Source organism: Buteo buteo, chromosome 1 (genome assembly GCF_964188355.1).
Source record: "Buteo buteo chromosome 1, bButBut1.hap1.1, whole genome shotgun sequence".
In the NCBI taxonomy this organism is placed as follows: domain Eukaryota; kingdom Metazoa; phylum Chordata; class Aves; order Accipitriformes; family Accipitridae; genus Buteo; species Buteo buteo.
Genome location: NC_134171.1, coordinates 86,056,129 through 86,079,799, shown reverse-complemented (window position 1 = coordinate 86,079,799; position 23,671 = coordinate 86,056,129). Strand labels below are relative to the sequence as shown.

The 23,671-nt window shown below is 41.2% G+C and overlaps 1 protein-coding gene across 1 annotated transcript in view; it reads right to left on the bottom strand.

Moving 5' to 3' along the window:
* CFAP299 (cilia and flagella associated protein 299) overlaps positions 1–23,671 on the bottom strand; it is a 231,851-nt gene that overhangs the window by 147,602 nt on the left and 60,578 nt on the right. The gene's annotated exons all lie outside the window — the stretch shown is intronic.

The window sequence follows — 23,671 nt, the reverse complement described above, 5'->3', positions numbered from 1 at the left end:
CAAGGCAAACCAGTGCCTCCAAGTTCAACACAGATCTACCTGAAAGGGGAAGGATTATTACATCCCCCCACTATCTCAATGTGAGCTCTGCAATAAAAAGCAGTAGCATTTGTCAATCTAAGCAGACAGAATACAGCATCAATAAAGATCTTTCTATCAAGTGTATAATGTATCAAATTTCAAATAAACGAGTGCCACAAAACATGAAGAATTCCCTTTGGTTAAGTTTTTAAATATAGACATGCACAGTAATGTCCTTCAACTGAGTGAAAAGCCTGCATCTAAGCTTCAAAATTCTGATGCAGAGCTATCAGGTCAATCTCTGGCCACTTAACCAGCTGTTATCCAGAAGCACCTTAGTTCGAAGCTGTTTCAGAAGTGCATCTGCCGCACAGTAAAAGTAAAAAATGCAAGACTAACATATGGATTAAAACACCTCAATTAATTATATGTAAAAGACAGATAAGAAACAGAGTATTGAATTTTCCTTTTCCTGTCCAGTACAGAATTCTAGATTCCCAAAGTATTCCTTTATCTAGCAGAGGTTATACTAAATCAACAGTAAATCTATGTTTAACAACTATTCTAGCCAACTTCACTTGAAGTCCCCGGCTACTATTTTGAACCAGAAGGGTATGGGTGCCTGAAAGATTATGTTTTTAATCACTTAAATCTTATGTTCCAATAACAGATGTCACCTTTTCTTAAAAACCTTGTCTTCCTCCCATCCTTCAGTCACCAACAAAATTATCACTGACCCACTTGCAGAAAACTAAGATATATAAAACTTCCTTTTTAGTAAGTATCATTACTTCTGCATGAGAACACACTGAGCCATGCCTGAGATCAAGCTGCACTGCTTCTGAAAAATATAAGGTATCGCTGGCTGGCCCTGTCTAGGCCAAAAATCACAGAGTGTTAAAACACTGTGTCAGGGTTTCGGCTGGGATAGAGGTAACTTTCTTTCAAGTAGCTGGTATAATGTTATATCTTTGATTCAGTATGAGAAGAATGTTGATAACACTGATGATTTCAGATGTTGCTGAGCAGTGTTTATACTAAATCAAGGATTTTTTCAGCTTCTCATGCCCAGCCAGCAAGAAGGCTGGAGGGGCACAAGAAGTTGGGAGGGGACACAGCCAGGACAGATGACCCAAAACTGGCCAAAGGGATATTCCATACCATGTGATGTCGTGTCCAGTATACACAGTGGGACGAGCTGGCTGGGGCGGGCCGGGCGGGTGCGGATCGCTGCTCGGGAACTACCTGGTCATCAGTCAGCGAGCGGTGAGCAATTGCATTGTGCACCACTTGTTTTGTATATTCCAGTCCTTTTATTATTATTATTATTGTCATTTTATCATCATCATTATTATTATTGTCATTATTACTTTCTTCATTTCTGTCCTATTAAACCGTCTTTACCTCAACCCATGAGTTTTACTCCCCTCCCTTCACCACCCCCCCCCGGGATTCTCTCCCCCATCCCACTGGGTGGGGAGAAGCGAGCGAGCGAGCGGCTGCGTGGTGCTTAGCTGCTGGCTGGGGTTCAACCACGACACTTTTTCACCTCGCTTTGAAGAAAATCATCAAGTCCAGTCTGGCCAAAAGGGTTTCAGATTGGTACAAAAAGAAGCAAACAATGAAACAGCAACTTGAGCAATAAAATATACTAGCGTGCAGAGTAACCTTTTCACAAGAGATCAAAAGGTTCCTTAAATCGTTAAGGCACACTCAAAGAACCATCAAAGGTACGGGGCTTTTGGTTAAAAAAAGTCAGTGGAAGTAAAAAACGCCACAATTTTGGAAATAATCCTGTATAATTGATTGACAGAACTCCAGCTCGGGGTTTTGTTCTTTCGGGGGCTGGGGGGGGGTGCTTTGTATTATTCAGGGTGCAGCCCTCATTTTTTTCCAGCAACACCAGCGTACCTAAGGCCTCCGGTAGTTTTTAAACACACACACACACACACATTCATCGTCTAAAAACAGATACCAAAGAGGAAAGCTACTCCACCGTTCATATTTAATACACCTACCTTCCACACATACACACTTACTCGTTCCTGCCAAACTAAGTCTAGCACAGACAGGCACAAGATCAGTACTCGGAGGAGTTAAATGGGTACGCTGAGCTCTGCGCTGGAAACTTCGGTTGGGGGCAGCTGTTGACCTCCCAAAAGAGCAAAGACAAAAGCTTTATTTTTTATGTGAATTTCCTGGGAAACACAAGTAAAATACTTGCCACGGTCCAACTGTTGCTACGCGTGCGCTGCACCTAACTGTGCTGGGCAGAGCTTGCTTTTCGTTATTAGTTTTTTCCTTACTGTTCTTATCTCAACCCATGAGTTTTACCTGTTCCCTTCTGATTCTCTCCCCCGTCCCAGTGGGTCAGGGGGAAGTGAGCGAGCGGGTGCATGGTGCTTAGCTGCTGGCTGGCGTTAAACCATGACACAGAGCTAAAATACTGCAGGTGCACCACAGGTATAAGGCAGCAGCTTTTCACAATCCTTGAGATAATTCCAAAAGGTCATTATTGTGCCTTACTTGCTGTGTTGACTACTTGGGGTGTATTTCAGCAAGCCTAACTTCTGAAAGATGCAAAATAGGAAAAGGCATCATCTGATATGTATGTATTTTCTAAACACTAGTCTTAGCAACAAAGCCTCCCTTGCTCTACAGAAGATGCTTCAACATCTACAAAATGAAGAAAAAAAAGAAAGCCTGGATTTGAGTAAAATAAATTAATTTTCCTATGGCCAGTGAGAAAAACCATCAACAACAATATTATGGCAGAATAAAACATTAGGAGTGCAACACATTACTGTTGAAGTGACACAGAAGCAAGATCACTTGGAGCAGAGCTTAGTACTAACTGGCTGCTTTTTTGTAACAAAAAGGGTGGTGGGACAGAAGGCCCCTGCCTCCCCCCCCACCCCACCCCACCCCACCCCCCCCCAAAAAAAACCAAAGCAAGCAAAATAATTCTTGAGTCATATCAGAAAAACATATGAAACATTCGTTCATTTAGATCAACGGTTTTAGAAATATATCAACATCATTTTATCCTCACAACAATGTCCCTAACGGCCTGAAAGTAAAAGAAAAATAGTTCATGGGACCAGTGAGTGCAGAAGCAGAACACGAGATGTGTCCTCTGCATCAGACTCTTTACCTCTTTGAAATCCCCTGTTTTAAATATATACTATTACTATATATACTGTTACTGGATAAAGAATAACAGAAGGTATTGCTGTCAAATTTGAATCGCGAAGAAAGCGGAAATAGGCTCAGGCTATTCCGAGGTAAGCCTTTATAAATTTAGAAAACAAGAGCGTTCAAGAGAATGAGGAGCTTAACACTTAACACTTGAATTCTAAAACTCCAGGATCTGGAAGCATCACCCAGCATCTAAGCAAGTACTTCCTGACGTAGGGACAAAGAACTTCTTGGTATACCCTCCACTTTTTTTAACTGGCAAGGATTTACTCCTTTATTTCCTGCATGAATGTGTATGTTATTTCTTTGAGTCTTGGTCTTTTTCAGTTCTTTGCCCCTTGGGATGTGCATCGTGTACCTCGCTATCCCAGCTCAGAGATCCGTCTTTCCTCTCGGGGCTTGCCCACACAAGAAAAGTGCACCCATTTACCTTAAGGGAGATTTTCAACTAAGGTAGTTAAAACAGTACAAAAGGTCGCATGATTATTCTTAAGACTGGCTTAAACCAGGCTCATTTCAGTGGCGAACATAATCAATTAGTAACTGACCTGACTTAAACTGTCCACAAGACACTGCAAGCTTCTGTAGACATATTTTTGCATTGAACCGGTTTAGGAAAAAAAAAAAAAAAAAAAAAAACCAGTTTGACTTTAACTCAACATAAAGAATTGCAAGCTTCTGCAGAAATAAGTGTGCACCGAATTCGTTTTAATAAGTTCCAATTAGACATGGTTCTCATCTGAATAACACCACATATTCACTAGGAAGATGCAGCATTTATGGGAACATTGTATGAGCATTTGTTACTAGTCAGGCTTTGTGAAAGAAAGAAGATTTTTCTCTCCCTGCCACAGCAGCACGTACATTCTCCGCAGTCTACCATCACAGCAGAAGACTGAGAAAAAAAGATCAAGGCATTCCACTCTGCAGAAGTTTCCCCCGACACGAACAGGCTGAAATTTTGGGGTGTGACTAGCTAGGAATTCATGAAGGCCACGTAAATGTTTGTTTCAGCTTCCTGCCAGGCAAGATGAGGGAGTTCTCTGAGCAGGGAGGAGCGGTGAGGAATTCCCTAGCACCCACCAAACACTACTCCTGCCTAATGACAGTTACTTAACTTGCCATGACATAAAAAATTGCTGTTTAATGAATTAAAAAAAAGTTACTTCCTAAAATCTGCCTTAGGTTCTTCACAAAGATAGAGGATTACAAATTACATACTAGTTCAGAGAACATGCTTGCACGTTACAACAGCCCTTGAAAAGGAGAACAGAGAATATTTCATTATTAGCATGAATTTATGCATCTCCAGCATCACACTTGTCACCATAACATTCGTGCACTGCCCGAAACTACTCCTACCACTCAGTTCATGCCTCAGCGTACTTACTGAAGGATGCTTTAGAGTGAAAGCCCAATTTACGAGGCAGCATTATCTCAGAGGCACTCTGATGCTAACTGCAGTAATTCGTACTTGTCACTGTACATTTCTGACCGACTTTTTAAATTGTTAACTGCACCTCATGGGTAGAGGCCCACACTGGGATGCTACTGGGCTAGGTACTGTACAACCCTCCTGCATTGGTCAGCTTTGAAACCAAACACCCAGACACAGAAAAGCCTGGTGGAAAAAGTAAAATACAGGAGAAGGTTACTATTCTCATATTTCAAATGGGAATCTGAGACGTGCTAAGATTAAGCAACATATCCAAAGATAACACACAATGTTTCTTCAAAAACGTTGTTATTGTCACCAACTTAGTGGCATGTGATCCATAACCAGTTGTGTTGAGTATTAATTTCTATATTAACTTCTCCCCATCTGAAGGTATGCTTTTCCTGCACATACAGAAGAGGATGCATTAACAATGAGCAACACTCTTGACTACAGTTTCTTTCAACAGAAGCAATACTGAAAATAAGTATTACAGTTTAGCAAAAATAGAAGGGATACTTTTCTGAAGGAACTTGTTTGGGTACAGAAACTCCTAGTGACGTTAACACTATTAACTCTTGGTTGCTCTTTTTAATGCCATAAATACAATTCTTACTTTATGATGCTCAAAGGTACACTTATGAAACCATACATTTCCACACTGTCTTGTTCCTTCCAAGCTGCTCTCCTCCTTCCAAGAGCTCCTAGCATCTGCCACCATCCCACACACCTTTCTCACATTCCCAGTTCAGATGCCTTTTGCTTGCAGCATGCTTTTTTAGGTCTTCACCGATAGGCATTAGTGAAGCAGAAAGAAGGAAAGCTCTTTCTGAACTTGGGTTATGGTTCCTCGATTCTTATTTTGACAGGCTACACTGCTTTTTTTTCCATTTTGTTATGGTTCCCTGGGGCTTCATTTACTTTATTTTCCTACATCCTCTACCATGTAGGCTTTTCCTGAGAGCACTGGAGTCACAGTTGGAAACAGAACAATGTAGTTTAACTTTTAGAGAGCCCCCTTGACCTGAAGAATGCTTTTTATCAAACTGAGATAATGGGAGGAACATCTAACAGTCAAGACTGTTATTCTTTCAAAAGTACGCTCTGTGTTCCAATTCAGCAGAAAGCCGGACTGGAAAGCACATTCTCGCCTAACTTCTGCAAAGCAGCTGTGTTTTGCAAACACCTGCCCCAGGATTAGTGGGGAGACAGGCATAGGAACTCAGTCCCAAAGTTTCTCTCTCATGTCGAGACACATAATTTTTACTTTAAAACATTTGAAGTTTCAACCTCCCAGTGCCACGCACTTACAGCACTGTGTCCTGAGGCAGGACTAGTACTTGAGCACTTTTCCAAGACATCAGATGTCTATTTGTTTTCTTTACGGAAGGTATGCACACTTTAAGAAGGGAGACACTGCAGTACAAGATTATGCCTTGGAGTCCAGGGTGTAAGGCTGGGACTGGAAAGATCCAAGTTCATCATCTTGCTCTGTCAGAAACATGTAGTGCAAGCTTGGCCATCAGCTCCGTTTTCTTGTGCCTTAATTTCCAGTCCAAAAACCTGGGATGACTCTACTTCTCCAGCTCAATAAGGACAAACACAGTAAGGCCGCCCGAGACTCCGCAAGAGGCACAGCACTTAAAAAGGCATTGGGGAGCATTCAGACACTGTAGTAACATGGAGAAATACTCACTCGTTTATGTTCAGTCACCTGAATCGTAGGCTTGGTCAACCCACTTTTCATTAGCAATTCTTCTCTGCAAGGATGAGAAAACACATGCTCTCCACAGTAAAATATTCCTTTTGTTAAACGTCAGCGTGGTTCTGCAGGCTGCCTTGTGGGAGTATCAGACTGGCTCGAGACCTATGAATTCACGTTCTCAGGCCTTTCTCCCTTCCCGACAGACCTAACACCACAAGCGTACTTGCCCCCTTCAGCTAACTCACCTCAAATGGGATGCGAGGTTCAAAAGAAACTCATGCAAGGGTAGCCAACATCCACTGAAATCCTAGTAAAGGTTAGCGAAGTAAGAAAGCAGTCTCTGGCTGACCTACCACATGCAGCCACAGTAAGATAAAGCAAGAATGAAGGCAGTGTATCAGCGTTGTCAAGACTGATATGCAAAGACCTATGTATGACTGATTTTTACTGCATAGTGCCTTTTTTTTTTTAATTTTAATGAAACAATACAGAGTATCTTCAAACTGCAATGACACCACATAGTGAGAACCATAATCCTTTAAACCATGACTACCTGAATCCATCTACAAGTTTGCCTCCATTTTAAAAAAGATAAATGAAACAGGAGTAAAAGAAAAAAAAAAAATCACTGATGTACAATGAGCTGTCAGTCTGACCGTCAGGGTCCAGTCCTCTACCCTCTAGCAGTACTTCCACTGTATTCCAGTGGTAAGGCAAAAACAGGCGCCCAAAACATCAACTGACGCCACAAGCTGGATTTGGACTACTGCACACACAGATGTCTCTACCTAGAGACAAAGGGAAACTACTTCCTTTCTAAATAAACATGATCTGGGGCTGCTTAAAGGGGAGGTCTAGATTAAAAAAAAAAAAACAACCAAACAAACAAACAAAACCCCCACAAAACTTCTTTCGGTTCAGCTTTATAAAATAAAGCCTGCTGATCCTACTAACCAACTTTATGTATTATGTTCACTTGCACTTCCCTGCAGCTCCTATAAGCAACACCAAAAGGTAAAAACCGTCATGGGATCTTTCTTGTATTTTACAAAGACAATGATGCAAGGAGAAGACAATTACTTAACCTTCTTTGAACCTAAAATAATGGCATCAAAAGGCACTAGGCAACAGCATTTGTATAACAAGCTTCTGTCTGTGAGTCTGCAATATTATTACATAAGGCCTGTGGCATCACAAGAGCAAAGGACCTAAGCAAGAAGACATGGCTAAGAGTAAAATACGAATTAACTTAAAATCTGTTGTATCTCTGTTCGTGACCACGCATACTGTAAGCATGCCACATCTCTAACAGTGTCCAAACTTCTCAATTACAGCAAGAACAAGCTCTGGCTGTAAGGGCACGGTAAGCGAGGAGCTTAATGCTGACCTCAAGAGAAGGGGGTGTATACACGGGCAAAACTAGGTCCAGCGTGACTGTGCTGCATTTCACAAAGTCCTTTTAACAGTTGTGGAGGTCTCTGCAGCCTAAATGTACTCCCTTAAAAGCTCTCTGCAAAGCTCCCATTGAACCTCCTAACCCCAAGATCTTGATGTGAACAGTTCAGGGCATACCGACATTGAGGTGCACGGTATGTACTATTTCGTTACTTGTGCAACTTCATTTTAAAAATATTTTTACTGCATGTGTGTCTGTGCTAAAAAAGAACCAATCCTGACATCAAGGAATTAGATTAGAAATTATATAGAAAGAGAAGATTAAACTTTCAACTATTTGGACATTTTGGAGCATATAAAAGTTTGTAAAATCTGCTATAAAATTTTTGATCAGTGGTTACATAGCTGAACATACAGGAAATACCTTTCTAAGGACCTTAATACCATACATTTCATTGTTTAATAAAATGAACAAGGAACTGTAACAATTATACTTACTACATGATATTTGAAACACTGTGGAATAAATGATTTTTTTTAAAAAAAAAAAAAAAAAAACACATTTTTGTTGCTTATGCACTTCTCTGCAACACTTTCCAGAGCTATCGTAGATTTGGCTTGTGTTGAGAAGCCCACACCTGACAAAACACTGGCACCACTATTTCTATCAGTCCAAGCTACAAGCAACATGGTCCTGTCACTTATCCAACATTCACAAACTTAAAAAAAAAAAAAAAAAAAAAAACCCACATCCTTTATCACCTCTGGTTAAAGCCCTAGAATACACACACTGATGCCTGTTTAAAGCAAAGGAGGGAGGAAATTCAGGCAGAAATTTTCCTAGGGCCACTATCATAGCTCACCATCTATGACAAAAGATAACTGTATGTCCTATATGTTGTGCCTTTTGCACCAAAGAACTGGACTTGCAGTCTTGAACTCGAGACAAAAGCTCAGCTGACTTTGGGAAGCATCCTGAACACGTGGGCCACAGCTCATGACAAGGAGATGTATTACAGTTGGGCTGTGGCATATCTTTTTGCCCATTCCAAGCTGGACTAGCAGCAGGCCAAGCCAGTCCCTTCACATAGGTTGGAGCAGCCGTGAGACCTTGATTCAAATTTCAGCAGCTGCAAGGCCACGCAAAAGAGCCATTTGGGAATACTATCAACTATTGAGGTAACACGTGGTGAGCAGTTAGGCCCATACTGTTGTCAGTGTGTAGTGCAGAAAGGCATCAAAAATCTAGGAGAGAAACACACCACACACACACCCCCCCCCTTTCAGCAGCAAGAAGAGAAACTGGCATCTAGAAGACTTATTACTATCACACCTCAATCATGACTGTTGAAGAATGAAACTGGATTTCCCTTCCTGCCCCCCGCCACCTCATTTATCTCCATCACCAATAGCTCCTCCAAAACTCATATCAAACAATTAGGCTTACAAGGCAGAATGAGACACAACACCCAGACATAAAAATGGGAGAAAAAAATCCCTTTAACATCTTTATGAAAATGACAAGACCTCAGGGAATGACGTCAGAGACACAACAAAAGTAATCTTACTCTAATCTAATTGTTGCTTTTACTTGCTACAAGAAAGTGACCTTAAAATATAGATTTTATAAGTAACACAGAAACAGAGTAACATTTTGTAGTAGGCAAAATGGGAATTACACATGGCATTCTTACAGAGTGACTCTGTCAAACAGGAAAATCATACTTGTAAGATAAAAAAACCTATCTCTTTTTCCAGACAAACCCGAAATTTACAAAGCATTGCAGGGCTACAGAACTTTTCAACAGCACCTATGTCAAAAGCAGACTCAGACTGCAGAGGCTACTATACAGCTGTTACGCCCTACTCTTGTACTGTACAGATGCTACAGCTGCTACTACAGGAAAAAGTAGTGCTTAAGGCTCCAAGTCTTCTGCTGATCAAAGTAATAAAGAAAAGACACAGCTTCTTCAGAAATGCACAAAAATAATTCTATTCCCCATAAGAAAAATGTTTCTTTCTGATTTTGTGTTTAATAAGTAAAATAAAAGTGAGACAGGTTGTCCACATATACCATTTTGTCACACACACAAGCTACCAGAAAAAAGAGTTTTGCTTAAGGTATGACTGATTTGGGGTTGGGGCGGGGTGTGTTGGTTTTTGGTGTTTTTTTTTTTTAACAGAGTCAAGATAAAGTCTGCAAGGATTCTGCAATATGTCATTCAATCTCCAGGCCAAGTAAAGCCCTTCACAGGATATCAATTTCTACTTCATAGCATACGGATAAAAGCAGCTGATGATTTCTCAGCAAAAAAATTCACACCTAAGCTTCAAGCCCAATCTGTAACAAACTAGTAGTTGTATATCTGTATAAATTTTCACTACCTTTTCCACGTGAAGGACAATCCAAGCACCAAGTGAGCCCGGAGGGTGCACACATTAGCTGGGCAATGGCTCCAGCCGTGACTGAAGATGCCCAAGGGATAGTCAGGAGCTGGGAATAGCTGGGGCACGCTGATGTACCATTTGTACACCGTTCTACCCAGATGCTTCCAGCGCTCCCAGCATTGCTGCATGTGAACGTCCCTTTCCTACGCTATAGGGAAGACACGCAACCATTCCCGCTACACCATGAGAATTTTTCAGAAGCTGGAAAAAGTGCCAAAGCCTGGGCACTGTTGGGAGTGTCCCGGCTAACAGTGAATTGCCTAAATGGCAGAATGACCTCTCCGAGCCATAGGTGACCCCTGGGAGCGCCTTCTTAAGACATGGGGCTAAGGACACCTGCCACATTTGTGCCTGCAGTTTTCAAGTCACGTGTGGAATTGAAAATTTCCCTGTTTAACAACAACCTGTCTAGAGATGGTTCTGGGATGTCTAATCTCACAAAGAATTTTTTTTTTTCAGAAGTGGTTACAGAAAAGGAGCCGAGATTCAGAACTACGCAACTACGGTACCAAATGCGCACATGTACAGCAGAAACACCTGACCGGCTATGCAAGACATATTACAATATTAACCTTTGCTCGTCACAAAAGAACTTTTAATTCAGTATAAAAAAAATTAAAGCATTTGTAATGGTTAAGCATTTCATTGTATGCAACTACACTTCTGGAATCGCAACAGACCTTGGAATTGGGATGTTATTAGTAATGGAGAAACTTATATATGACAGTGAAGATACTTATCAAGATGTCATTCGCTGTACAGGCCAACAAAGTAGATTTAGCAGGATACCCCAATGCATTTACAACCTTTCTCCTGCAAATTTAAATGATTTAACTATCTTAAACTGTGCCCCAAAGTTGCACTTCTTACACAAAACTCTTACTTCCAACTCTGAGAAACAACATCCACCTCTTAACCCTTTTCACTCTTTGTATCACAGTCCAGTCCTTCATTTCACACTGGGGAAAGTGAGCTATAAAGGAGCTACTGCCACACAGCCCCAAAGCGACAGTCACTGAATTCCCTCGCCTTCTGGCTCACGCACATCACGTTCCTTGTTTGACAGCAGTGCCTTCCACAAAGAAGGGGAGCTCACAGGACACTTCCAAGCATTGGACAAAATAGTTACTTAAGCGTACAGATGTATCGGGGTCACTGCAGTCAAGATTTGCTAGCCATTTGCCAAGAAGAGATGGCTTCTAAAATTGATTTCCTGAGAATATATTAACGTTTTACTAACAGGTGCAACAGTACGGGTGAAAGTTAGATACTTGCTATTTCTAGTATAGCACAGAATTTGCTATAACAACCAAATGAAAAATCTGCTTGTGGATGAAGGAACAAAAGTGCAACAATCTTTAAAAAAACTGCTTCCGCTCCACACCTGGCCCCACAGTCTGTCCAACTTTTGCTGCTGACTACCATCACATCACAATTACCCAAACATGAGGCGCAACTCTCATCTGACTTATGCTCTTTCACTGGACCCGCTCTCCATGCCTACTCTAGTAAATGAGAACAGAAGTATCACTCTCAGCTTTTCCTGTAGACTAAGTAAGGTCCTCTGTATTTGCCACTTTTAAATAAACGTTAATAAGCCTTGCAAGGCTGAATCAGTTCCCATCAGACCCAGCCAGTGCTTCAATATAACACAGGTTGAAGACTCCTTGTTGCTCCCCTTCTTCCTTCGCTTTATTACCAAAAAACAGCTGCTTTATACAGAGAGAAGTCACGCTGGGGAGGAGACTGCAGGAGGAAGGAGAAGGGGATGGTTGAGAAACATGAGCAACAGCCAGAGGCTACTCCCAGTTTCCTTAAAATAACTGAGAGTCCACTGCTGGGAGAAGGCTGGAGCAATGGCTGACGGACACAAATATGTGGCAAAGGCAGGTTCAGGTGGAACGGGGAGAGCCAGCACACACCTGCTTGCTCCACCTCACAAGTGCTCCATTTTCTATGTCCAGTTTTTCTGAGGGGAAAAAAAAAAAAAACAGACTTCTAAAGCAAAAATATTTAAGGCAGCACACTTAAACGAGGTGCTCTTATCTTTTTTGTGCTTGGCTGCCTGACCATTCTCCACTTCAGTTACTTGGCTGCTACTTTGCATATGAGAAGGAAGCCAGAAGTTATGCACCTGTGTTTGCCCCTGTATTCAGTATTCCTATTAAGTCCTAAAGCCCTATTATGTGGTAGACAGGCATGCGGGATTGCCCTACTCAGGTTACAGTAGGGCAAGTGAGGGGCCTTTCAATCCTGAACAATGATTACAAAGAATTCAAGACAACACAGTGGTTAGACTTGGTCTTACAGCTGAGAACAACAAAAACATTAAATGCTATGTTTTCAGTAGTATTCATTACAGCTGCTACTATGCACCCAGATACTTATGTGTGAGAAAAGAATAAGCAAGGTCCGACCCAGCAGGCCCATCGTCAAACATGACAAAAAAAGTCCAACTCAGACAAACCAAGTTTATGTACAGTACGGTTTGCAGTATAACTGTTCTACGCATTTTCTAGTACAGTTCATAGCATCAAGAGGAACTTGCTTCTTGCATTTTGGGAGATCTGCTTCACTGTAAAAGTTGTCACAAGGACAGCTGTTCTGATTTAATGTTATTAAAAGTCATGGAAAAAAAGCAGCTTCCACTTCATCAGAACCTGTCTTTTCAACAGGCTTATGACAAACACTGATTTTGCCCTGTTCGTACAAGTTACTCTGTATAAAGCTTAAAGTCTGCAGTACTAACTTATCAGATCAGAGGAAACAGCGAGTGGTATATATACACACCATTACACATATTTCAAAGTTAAGTTTCTCAAGCAGTGATTAGCAGCTGTGTGTCTACAGACTAACCTTAGAGGTTACTATCTTAACTTGAAAAAAAAAAAAAAAGTAGAGCTGGAGTTCCAAAGGAACCTGACCCTACAATTTGGTAAAAACAAAAACTGTGCAAGAGACACCTTATGGATTATCTGTGCCAAGACACCAATAGAAAGGCTTTGGGGAAAGACAGAGGTCAGAAGCCACTCGGATAATAATACAATATGCTACTAAACAGGACTTTAACTGCAAGTGAGGCAGTAAAAGGCAGTTCACTGAATACTTGCTGCTACTTAAATCAAACAGGCAGGAATAAACAAAACATCAGGTACACCAGAGCAGTATCATATAACAGATAAAAGAGAAACTGAGATGACATCAGAGAAATTTGAAAAATGCGGCTGTACGCCTGGAAGGCTAGTGAATATGGACAGAAAGTCACAGGGAGAGCAGCAAGGCCCTGGCAAGCAAGGAAAATCCCAGGCTCAGGTCTTGCAAGAAGCTCCCAGCCCACAAAGAAAGATCCTAAATGGAAGACATGACTGGCAGGCACTTCTACTGGGTCCAAGTGGTACACACTCAGCAAAATGATACCGCATCAGCTGTTTCTCCAGTCTGCTCTCAGGACTGGGGGTTTTGGGGAGAGAAGGGACAGTCTGTTTTGTCTGGATCCACCCAAAAACTTGCTAGCAAAAAAAAGACCAGAAGCATGACCACCAACACACAGTATCTGAGCTTTTCTGGGCACTCAGGGGTTAGGCAGTTCTGCTTGGCTACAGAACTGTAGAGTGATTTTCTCCGAGTGCTGGTACCAGGGCAGAGTTTAGATGGACATGTATTCCTTTTTCTGCTAGCTGACATTCCTTCATCGGTATTCCTTCAGCTGTTTGTTCTCATTTGAGCTTCATTAAATAAACATTTTGTTTCTGGAGGAATTCTTACCTCTAAATTACTAACATGTTGCCTCAACTTTCACCTATGTGCAATTGTTTGGCTGTGAATCTGAAGATTAGGAGATTTCTTGAAGTCTAGCAATGGCGGAGGAGATGAAAAGGTCTCTGGAGACAGCGAGAAAGAAATGGGCTTTAGCCCAAGCTTAAGTAAAGCTTCACTAACATCAGCAAGCGTCTCCCAAGCAAGACTAAGCTGAGTATCAACCTAGTGTTGTGAAAATTTCACAGAACCTTATTTTCTTGCAGATTCCAACTTATATATTGCTCTGAACAATTTTATTTCTCAGGAGCTCACTGATGCTTTTATCAAGACGAGCTGCTTTCATAATCATTTCAGTGGAGAAGATTTAAGCTGTCAACACTAATTAATATTATACATACTGTTGCACTGATTTACCGATGAATTGATATTTTGTTATTGGTACTATTAACAAAAAAGAAACCACTAACATATGGGATAAAAAATAAACACAGTAGTGAAACACTGCTGTGTACTGAAAAACCAAAAAACCTGACCTTTTAAAGAAAGCCCCCCCCTTCCTCTTCACTTCCCGTTTGCCAAGGAAAGCAAACAATTGCTAGACGCAGGAAAGTCATTGGTTGAAGTCCAGCTAAAGTCCTTGATGCACAGAAACCACCTCACCAGCACCTAGGGATTTATAAATTTGATATTATATGTACCAGCAAAGCTGTTAAGAAGTTTATTGTCTGGAGAGCTGGAAGCCATCCCTTCCTCTTGTCTTCTGTTGTTTTTTCATATAATGGAACACAATTTTTCAATTCTGCCGAAAAAAATACTTCACAAAACTGCAATTACTATATATTTCAGGCGTGGGAACGAGGAGAGAATATTGTATCATCATGTTTATGGTAGGAAAAAACAAATGAAAAACTGACAGCAGTAATAACAACAGATCTTGATTCTTTCCCTTTCCTCCTCACTTCCGAGAGGAATACTTTTAGAGCTATTTTAACGCTCAGCATGAGGAACTAACAGAGCTGGCTTAAAGCAAATCCTTTGTAAAAAATTCCTAGTGACCCCCGTTCCGTATTTTATATGTAATGCTGAAACATCTTTGCCGTTTCACTCTTTGGCCTTCCTTATATGGACAATCACCGGTACTGGTAAAACAGATAAAGCTGAAGGGTATTACCACGCCAAAGGGTATTGCTATCACAGCTTCCCTGCAATACTTCCCAAAAAACCTGCACATTAGCCGCAAGAACGCGCATGTCGCCCTTTCCTCTGGGACACGAAGGCGCTGTCACTTCCACCGAAGGCTGGCTGGTGGCAGCCGGGGCTGCAGCGGATGGCTGCGGCGGTGCCGACCAGGACGCCGGCCCTGCCGCAGCCGCCCACGGTCTCCAGCCAGCCACCTGCCCTCGACACCCCGCAATCCCCACGGCGGGGAGCCCGGCTGCTCGGCAGCAGGCAGCGGCTCACAGCCTGGGCGCATCCAGCAGAGGCTGGGTGGCTCCAAGGAATCAGAAGCTCTCTTCTGTCATTCAACCTTGGCATACAACCTGTGCTGAAAAGGGCACACGCCGCTGGTTACCCCTGCGCTCTACTGGCCACACAATCAGCAGGAAGTGACAGGAACTTACTTGGAATCCACCTTGGTAAGCCAAAATTATGTTGCCAGATGATAGGAAAGCCTCTCTTGTCCTAACATATACATACGATCACAGCCTAGGCACGAGGGTGGGAGCGTAACTAACACCAAGTGACAGCAATGCACAGAACATACAGCAGTATTTAACCACAGATGTTTAACGTCCAAAGAAATTGTCACTAATGCAACACACATTAGCAACGGGTTGAAAAGCGACCGCCTAAGTACCAACTCAAGCCCAAAACACGGTGATGCCGACGTAAGAAAGTTGTTCCCTAAAGAACAGTGTGTTTGCTTGCAAGCATTCGTCTTAGTTGTTCATCTGAAAAATTCCTAATGGGCTGACTTGAAGCTGGGTAGAGAAAGGCACAGGTGTGTTTCTTTATAGATAAACAAGTTTCAATAGGGCTAGTGTAGAACGATATAATTTTTAAAGGACTTGGTAGCTGACGAAAAAGACAGACCTGCCAGGTCATCGAAGGAGATAAAAAAATCTGAGGGGAACTGCTCAGGAGAAGAGAAAACGGACAGGGATGAAATCACTCAGACTTTGACTCCTGGCTTTAAGAGATGCAGTCACCCACACTGCAAGTGCCTTAGATTTCAGGCCAGACAGGACCAGCCATATCTGCGCTGTGCCTAACGTTTCTCATCCTTCGGCGTAACACAGGATTACCCACCAACTCCTGCATTTATCACAGTGCCTCGCTCAACCTTAACTGCTTATCATCGACAGAAACCCTTCTCCTTTAGAAAGTGTTCTCCATTTGTTGCATGGATTGTCATGAATTAACAAGGGCCACGCTGGAACCACCTGACTGAAGCCTCTCTCTACTTTTACACCACCAAGTTTTCCAGTGACGCTCTTGTGAAAAAAAATGCTTTTAAGGTAGTGTTATGCTTGCATTTTTATCAGCACTCTTACACCAGCAAGTGAGAAAAACAAGCATCTTTTGCGTGTGTCTGACTACAATTAAAGCAGCTTGGGGGACTCCTCCAGCTATAACACCCCACTGAGTGTCCCCAAGAGCCTACCTCTATCCTGACCTAACGCATAAAGCCACCACTCTGTTCTTCCGTGGCTGCTGCAAGATTTCAAATTGAGATGCCTGAAGCAGTAACAAACCTTGATAGAATTCATTTTCAGCTGTCTGCAAATTCTGATGGGGCTCTTTTATAACCATTGAAAACATCTGCACTAAGAAAAGAGAACAGAGATAATTATCGAGAAGCCTAAAAGAAGAAGTAGGGAAGGTACCCTTGCATCAAGCATATCTGGTCCTTATCCAGCTCTCTTGTTCCGGGGCACCCCTCTGCATAACCAGAGAGAGACAGCAAAGCCATCTGGAAAAAGGCAGGTCAGTGGGAATCTTGTCTGCAGCAGCATGGCCCCCTCCCCATGAGCACCAGCAGCATTTGCTAACCCTCCAGTGGAGGACGACACTGCCCCTATGCCGAACCTCAGGTGCCTGGACCTTGCACAGGAATTTGTAATTTGAAATAACGTTCTGCGGCACTCTGTGTATGTACTTGTATGCACTCTTCCTCTCCCCAAGCCACATCCCCAAGATAATAGACAAAAGTTGAAATAATAATCAATCAAATAAATTTCCCTGATGTTACAGACTTACATCATGTTTTGCTCAGTATTTTCAAAGATTATGTGCTATATGAATTGGCCTGTGTTTTTGTTGGGAGGAAAATCATCTTGACAGAGATGGAAGGGGGTGGGGGCTGGTGTCCATCCTGAAGTGGACTTAGCAGCTGGGTTAGAATCTACCCTTGAGTAAAAAGAGGGTAGAGTTTCATTTTGAAATGCTGACACTCATGTTAATTGAGCAAAGAGAAGTTCTATGAAAATATTAATACTTATTGCCTCACTATAGATAGCTCTCTCTAGCAAATGAAATTTACAGAAGTAAAAATAAACAGTAACAGAAACAATACCTTTATATGGACCTCCAGAAAGTGAGGCAAGTGAATGCAAGCAAACCCCAAGCATTCTGTGGACAGAAGGCACTATAGCATATACCATTCTTTTTCTTCCCAGTACTATGCTGTACTATGAGTTATTTTTGTTATGAAAAATCTAGGTTAATCTTTTTATTCAGCTCTAAAATGGATTTATTTTGTGATCCTTTCACCGACTTATTGCCACCACGAAAAATGACCACAAAAACTGTCACAGCCAACTAGTAAGCTAATTTTGCATGCTCTCTCCAAATCTCCAAGCTATTCCTTAAGCAAAGATTAAAAATAAACACTCTCAGAGGCTACAGGAAGAAGGAGGCACTTTTAACTGCCTTCATTTCTGACCTAACAATAGGTAATAAGACAAAAACAAGGGCAGAAATCTCACTTTAAGACACTGCCCATCAGCAGCCTACACACCTGAAGCAAAATACATTACTTTGCCTTGGATAATCTAACCTTTGTTTCAGCCCCATGCAACTCAACTATGACTCAAAGACCCAATTACAGCAAGTCCCTCTGGGCCAGCACAGAGATGTTTCTGATAGCAATTGAGAAAATGGAAAGCACTGTGCACAGCAAGATGTCTTCATGTAACAAGTTTGCTATGCAGCAGGCTTGGGAGCTGTGAGCAACTGTTACTTATAACATTACATAAGCTGACTTTAAAAACCTAAATAACATTGTACTTAAATAACATCAATCTAGTTATCTTTTGGCAACATGCTTGGATTTAAAGCTACAGCAGACAACATAGTGGCATATATTGCTTGAAGTGACTACAGATTGTTAACTCAACTTGTTTCTTTCCAAGTGACCCTGATTTTCAACAAGTACTGAGCATCCACTGTGTAAAAATCAAAACCCATGGCCCAAGCTATAAAAAACTTTTGGTCATTTTTAGAAGACTTTAGGTTGAAAGCCTGTTCATAAAATTACATTCAACACCTCCACAGCTTCTCAAGGCCAAGCTCCATACCACCTAGCTAGCATAGACAAAAAGATAACATACAGCTGCTAATTTTTTTCCAACCAGCACCAGGCATGTCTATCCTCATTATTTCACAAAAATGGGTATTTAGGATGGGGTTTGTGCAGATTACTAGGTTACCTCTGGACTCGAGCACTAAAACGCTGTGCTTCTGTCATCTTATTTCTCTAACCCATCAACATTGCAAGAAATCTGTCTTACATACTGCAAATGGTCAGAAGACATCAAATTTCCTTTGTACCACATTGAAATAGTTTGCTATTTGGAAACTGGTTCTCCACCAAAGTGACAGAAAAAAAATTTGACCTTTTAATATTTGGATCTGTAACTGACCTATTTGGTAATGACTTACCAATGAAGTACAGCTCTAGGGGCTGTCTCTTCCACCTACAATGGAGAAGTGTTCAGTGAGTCTGCTTCCCGACATCAGTAACCTTGTCCATTTAAGCAAAATGAGAGACTGCTGGTAATATACAAAAGAGCTGGAGCCACTCCTATCTTCTCCACCTTCCTCCCAACATGTTTTATGGTGGGTTTTTTTCCTCTTGGAAAAGGCAAGTTTTCAAACTTAAAAAAAAAAACCAACACATTTTCATTCCAAGCACCTAAGGCAGATGGAAAGTGCAGTGGCCTAGTCACCAAGAGGCTTAAATACAGAAGTTGCGATTGAAGAGGACAGAGACTCGAAAAAGACTCAAGCACTGTTAACAAGCTACGAATAAAGCTGCTCAGAGCAGCAAGCCAAGAACACAACATGAAGAGCTGGATAGCAGCGTGCTGAGGCATCAGGAGGAATCAGTCCCCAGGGCTTTGTCTGGAGTCCTCACCCAGAGCAGGGAGGGAAACACCAAGAGGTCATATCTGCACCACTAAACAAAACAGTTTACAGTGACACATACCACCACTAAATCCACATGGCTTTAAGGAGTGGGTCGTTGCACCCAAGCTGCCTACTGGGAGTTGTTGCAGGACCAGCTTAACTCCAGAACTGCAACGGATAGGTCTTTGGGCCAAGGACCAAAGCACTGGTACCAAGGACCAGTCTAACATTTTCACTACAGGATGACCAAATTTCTGTGCCAGCGTGCAGGCTTTGGCACTGCTAGATCACTTAGCACAGAGATAACGAAACAAAGACTGGGCCAAATTGAATGCCCCGAGGCATGAGGAAGCTAACACAAGTTTGGGCTGCCAAAACGCAGCAGAGCTAGACCAAAGCAGAAGATTCGTTCCCCTTGCCAAGAGATACCGGGCCCCCAAAATACACCGTAACCCCTCTAACAAGCTGGCATCATCTCAAAATGCCAAGGCTGCTTTGAGAGTCTCAAAGCTGCCCGAAAGCCTTGGCTCCCTGTTCAGATACTTTTAAGGACAATAGGTTATTTGACAAATTCTGGCCTAACCAAACTTCACCTATGGCCAGTGGACACCCTGACATATGTAAGTTATGGCACTCAGGTGGTAGCAAGTAAAAGCATCTGGAGCTTGTCTAGAAATGCTCAGGACCACTATGAAGGGTGGGACATGTGCCTGAGACTTTTGAGTGAAAACGTTACAGCTATTTGCAATCTGCCAAGCGGGAAAAGCACAGATACCCTCAGCACATGAACTTAACACCCTACCAGCAAAATAGATTATTTCAGATAGTGAGCTGAATCCTGACCCAATATACAAATAATTCCATAATATATTCACATTTTAGGCTTATGAGCAACAGAAGATTTTTTTCAAGCAGTGTATCAGCTAACAGCTAAGGAAAAAAAAAATACCAAAAGAAAAAAAAAGACAAGAAAAAAAGCAGTTGAGACCTTTTCTGCTGGGAGAGCAGACCGAGAAGGAATTGAAAATTGCGAGCTACGACTTGATATAATTACCACTGCTACTCAAGGCTCACAGCTGCTGCCCAAAATGCTCCAGAAATTTCTGAAAGCTTTGAGACTGCTGCCAAAGCAAATGCCATACACTGTGAGGCTGGAGAGTGGATTTCTAGGCAGGATACCTATCATTACAAGGGAATTCAGCTTGTGGTTTTTTGTTAATCTTTTTGTTTAGATCTGAATTCCAAGGCACAAAAGAAAGTTTTTGGCACAAATAGACTGAAGAAAATATTTCTGTGTGTGTATTTGAGAGAGTAAGGTTTTGCCCAATTATAGTTACTTAGCTATTGCAGAAAAAGTCTTCCTCTGATTGCCAGAGCATGTTTTGCTTACAGTAAAATAAGGCTTTATAATTTCTCTTCTACTGAGCTATCGAATCACTTCTTTCAGTTAACTCTGCCATGTTTCCAAGAGATAGAAATCTCATTACCTGAAAAGCATACTGAAGTTAGACCAAGTCAGAATCATTGCACTAAAGCTTTGTACAACCAATTGACCTGTCAAAGATAACCCATCAGCAGGCATCCCACCTGTATGAGAGTCTATGGAAGTTACCTTTCTTGAGATACAAAAGGCACCGAATTCTTCGTTGAATTTAAGTTTTCAAGGTGAAGACTGACAGGTTTTTTTACTCCATGGGAAAATGGATTTGAAGGTAAGAAAATAAATATATATTAGCTGAACTGACAAGGTGGGAAGACAAGGTAAACGTTGCTACAGCTGTTTTTCAGGAAATATGGATAAACGGTTTTTGAAAACGTGTCCACACATACTGAAGAAGATTTTTAGTAGCTAACAGACAAAGATGCAGAGCGTGACTATAATCTTTTAAAGAAACTACCAGTGTTCTCTTAAATACAATAATACCTCTGTCCTGGGATAATCAACTCTTTAACCTTTGGCACTTGAGTTTATTTAAGTCAGGATACAGTAATTATTTCATTAACAGAAAACACCCATGTTGCAATTTACAGTTATTTAAATGCTTTTATAGTCCTAACCACACACACAGAGAAGAAGATGAGCTGCTCTTATGGAAAAGAAACAAAACAAGAGTGAACCACATTTCCAGCTCGCACACACATATACATAGAGATGTCATGCATTTCAGTAAAGTTTCATTAACTTCAAGTAGAGGTATGATGACAATCGTTGTGTGTCTGGCCCAACATCTCAAATATATAACAATAAAAAAAGACGACATTAAACTAAAATTCTATTATTAGGAGCTTACATGCTGCTACATGTGTGCTTGCAAGTATAAAATAGTAGTTTTACTATGTCTGATGAAAGGTAGCACAGTACTCGGCTTCCATACATATACCCAAACAAGCTCACTGGCAATTGATTAATCCGAGAAACTGAAATTTTGCCAAGGAGTAAATCTTGCCCTAATATAAAGCCTCATACCTCATCCATCTTACTACGATCATAGTTCTGAATTGCTAAATAGTAGTGAGAAGTGCTGTGTAATTCAGAAAACCTGCAGCATTTTTAAAAAGGAAAATAAAAGTTGTAAGTTAAGGTTTTGTAGCATGTGGTTCCTGTTCACAGTTCTTCAGCCTTCCTGGACCCATTTACAAGATCATGAGGTTAAAATGTTTAAGCAGAAAACAAACAAATAAGCATTGCCCAGACAGGCACTGTTCTGCTTTGTTTTACTCTTGGGTTACTCCTTCTTTCAAAGCCTTACCTGATACTGGGCATTGCACAATTTTATGATGAAATCAGGGAAATTCATGCTCTGGGAGCCATACAAATCGAAACATAGCCACTGTCTGTTCGTTCACATAATTTCTAGGAGCTTCTCAATGGGCTGGTTGAAAAGGAAAGACAGGTTTCCACTGTGACAGAACTAAAGGAAGAACCAAGGAGCAGTTACACTTTTACAGCCTCGCTGACAGCTGCTAAGCACAAGAGAAGTTCTAGCACAATGCAACTCCTGTGCTCGTGGGAGTTGCACAGCACAAGTCGTACATCTACATCTCCTCATGCTACCTGCGCACTGTGCAGGGATCTTTAAAGACAGTTTTAACTGTCTTAGAAAGCCCCCCAAAACGTAGCTAGTACTAAGATTTGGGGTTAGGAACCACAGCTTTAGCTGGGCCTGTGAGTGGACACAAGTTCAACAATTGCTTTATGGCTTCCTACTTTTGTCTTTAAGCGCTAGCTAAAAAAATCGGTTATATATGCCAGCTACTTGTAACAGTGTGATTAATTAGCCCTTCAAGGCAGGTTACCGATGTGTGCATTGGAAGTTGATATTGACAAAAATATAACTACTGGATTACCTGTTGAAAACAGGCTGGAATCCTGCCCAATACTTTATCAAATACCTGAAAACTACCAGTCCTATACACTAACGTCTGAAGCGGGAAACAATGTCTGCCGTGCGACTTCCAGAATGACAACAGCGTTAGATTATTTTTCTCTAAGGAAAACCAAGTGAAAATATAGACGTAATCTTGTTATTTTACAGGTAGTTTGAGCTAGAACATTTCACACTAAATCTCAATGTTATCATAGAAACTCTCATTCCCTTTTAAGTTGAAAAACTGTCCACAAAAATCACCTAAATAAAAGATCTAAGAAATTACTTCTTAGCCTTCAAGTTACATCCTGCTGATATAACTGCGTGCAGTTTGTACTTCCTAAACTACTTCTGGAAATTATATTGAAATCAATTCAATTATTGTGTTTACTTTCATGTCATTAATTATGAGAAAAAGGTTAATGACTTTTGAAGCTTCCAAGCAATTCAGTTAAGATCTTCCTCTGAAGAGCTGTTGAAATAAGTCTCTTATTTGCTTTTCAGAAGTGCTTAAGTGTTTTGGTAATGCGCTGGGTTTTTTCCCCGTGTATTTTAAGGAAAATTTGAGTTTAATGTAAGAAATAAATACGAAGACTTATTGAAAATCTGGAAAATACAGACAGAAGAGAACAAAAGATTTATTCAATGGTGAAATTAATTTCTTTTTTTAAAAAAGCAATACCACAAATGATGTTGCAAAATCATATCTATTAATGCATTTAGTTATATGAGAGTTAAGGCCACAGAGATTTGCAAGTATTTTATTTATAAAGGGTACTATACAGCTAGAAGTGCGTGACTACAAAGAGTCTGCATTTCAATCGGAGTTGCTACCATAATTCAAGTTGTGAACCTTGACCCTCGAGTGTGAGTATTGGTTCAGAAAACAGTTCACCAGGTCATAAATAACTGGGGGGACATATAATTCTA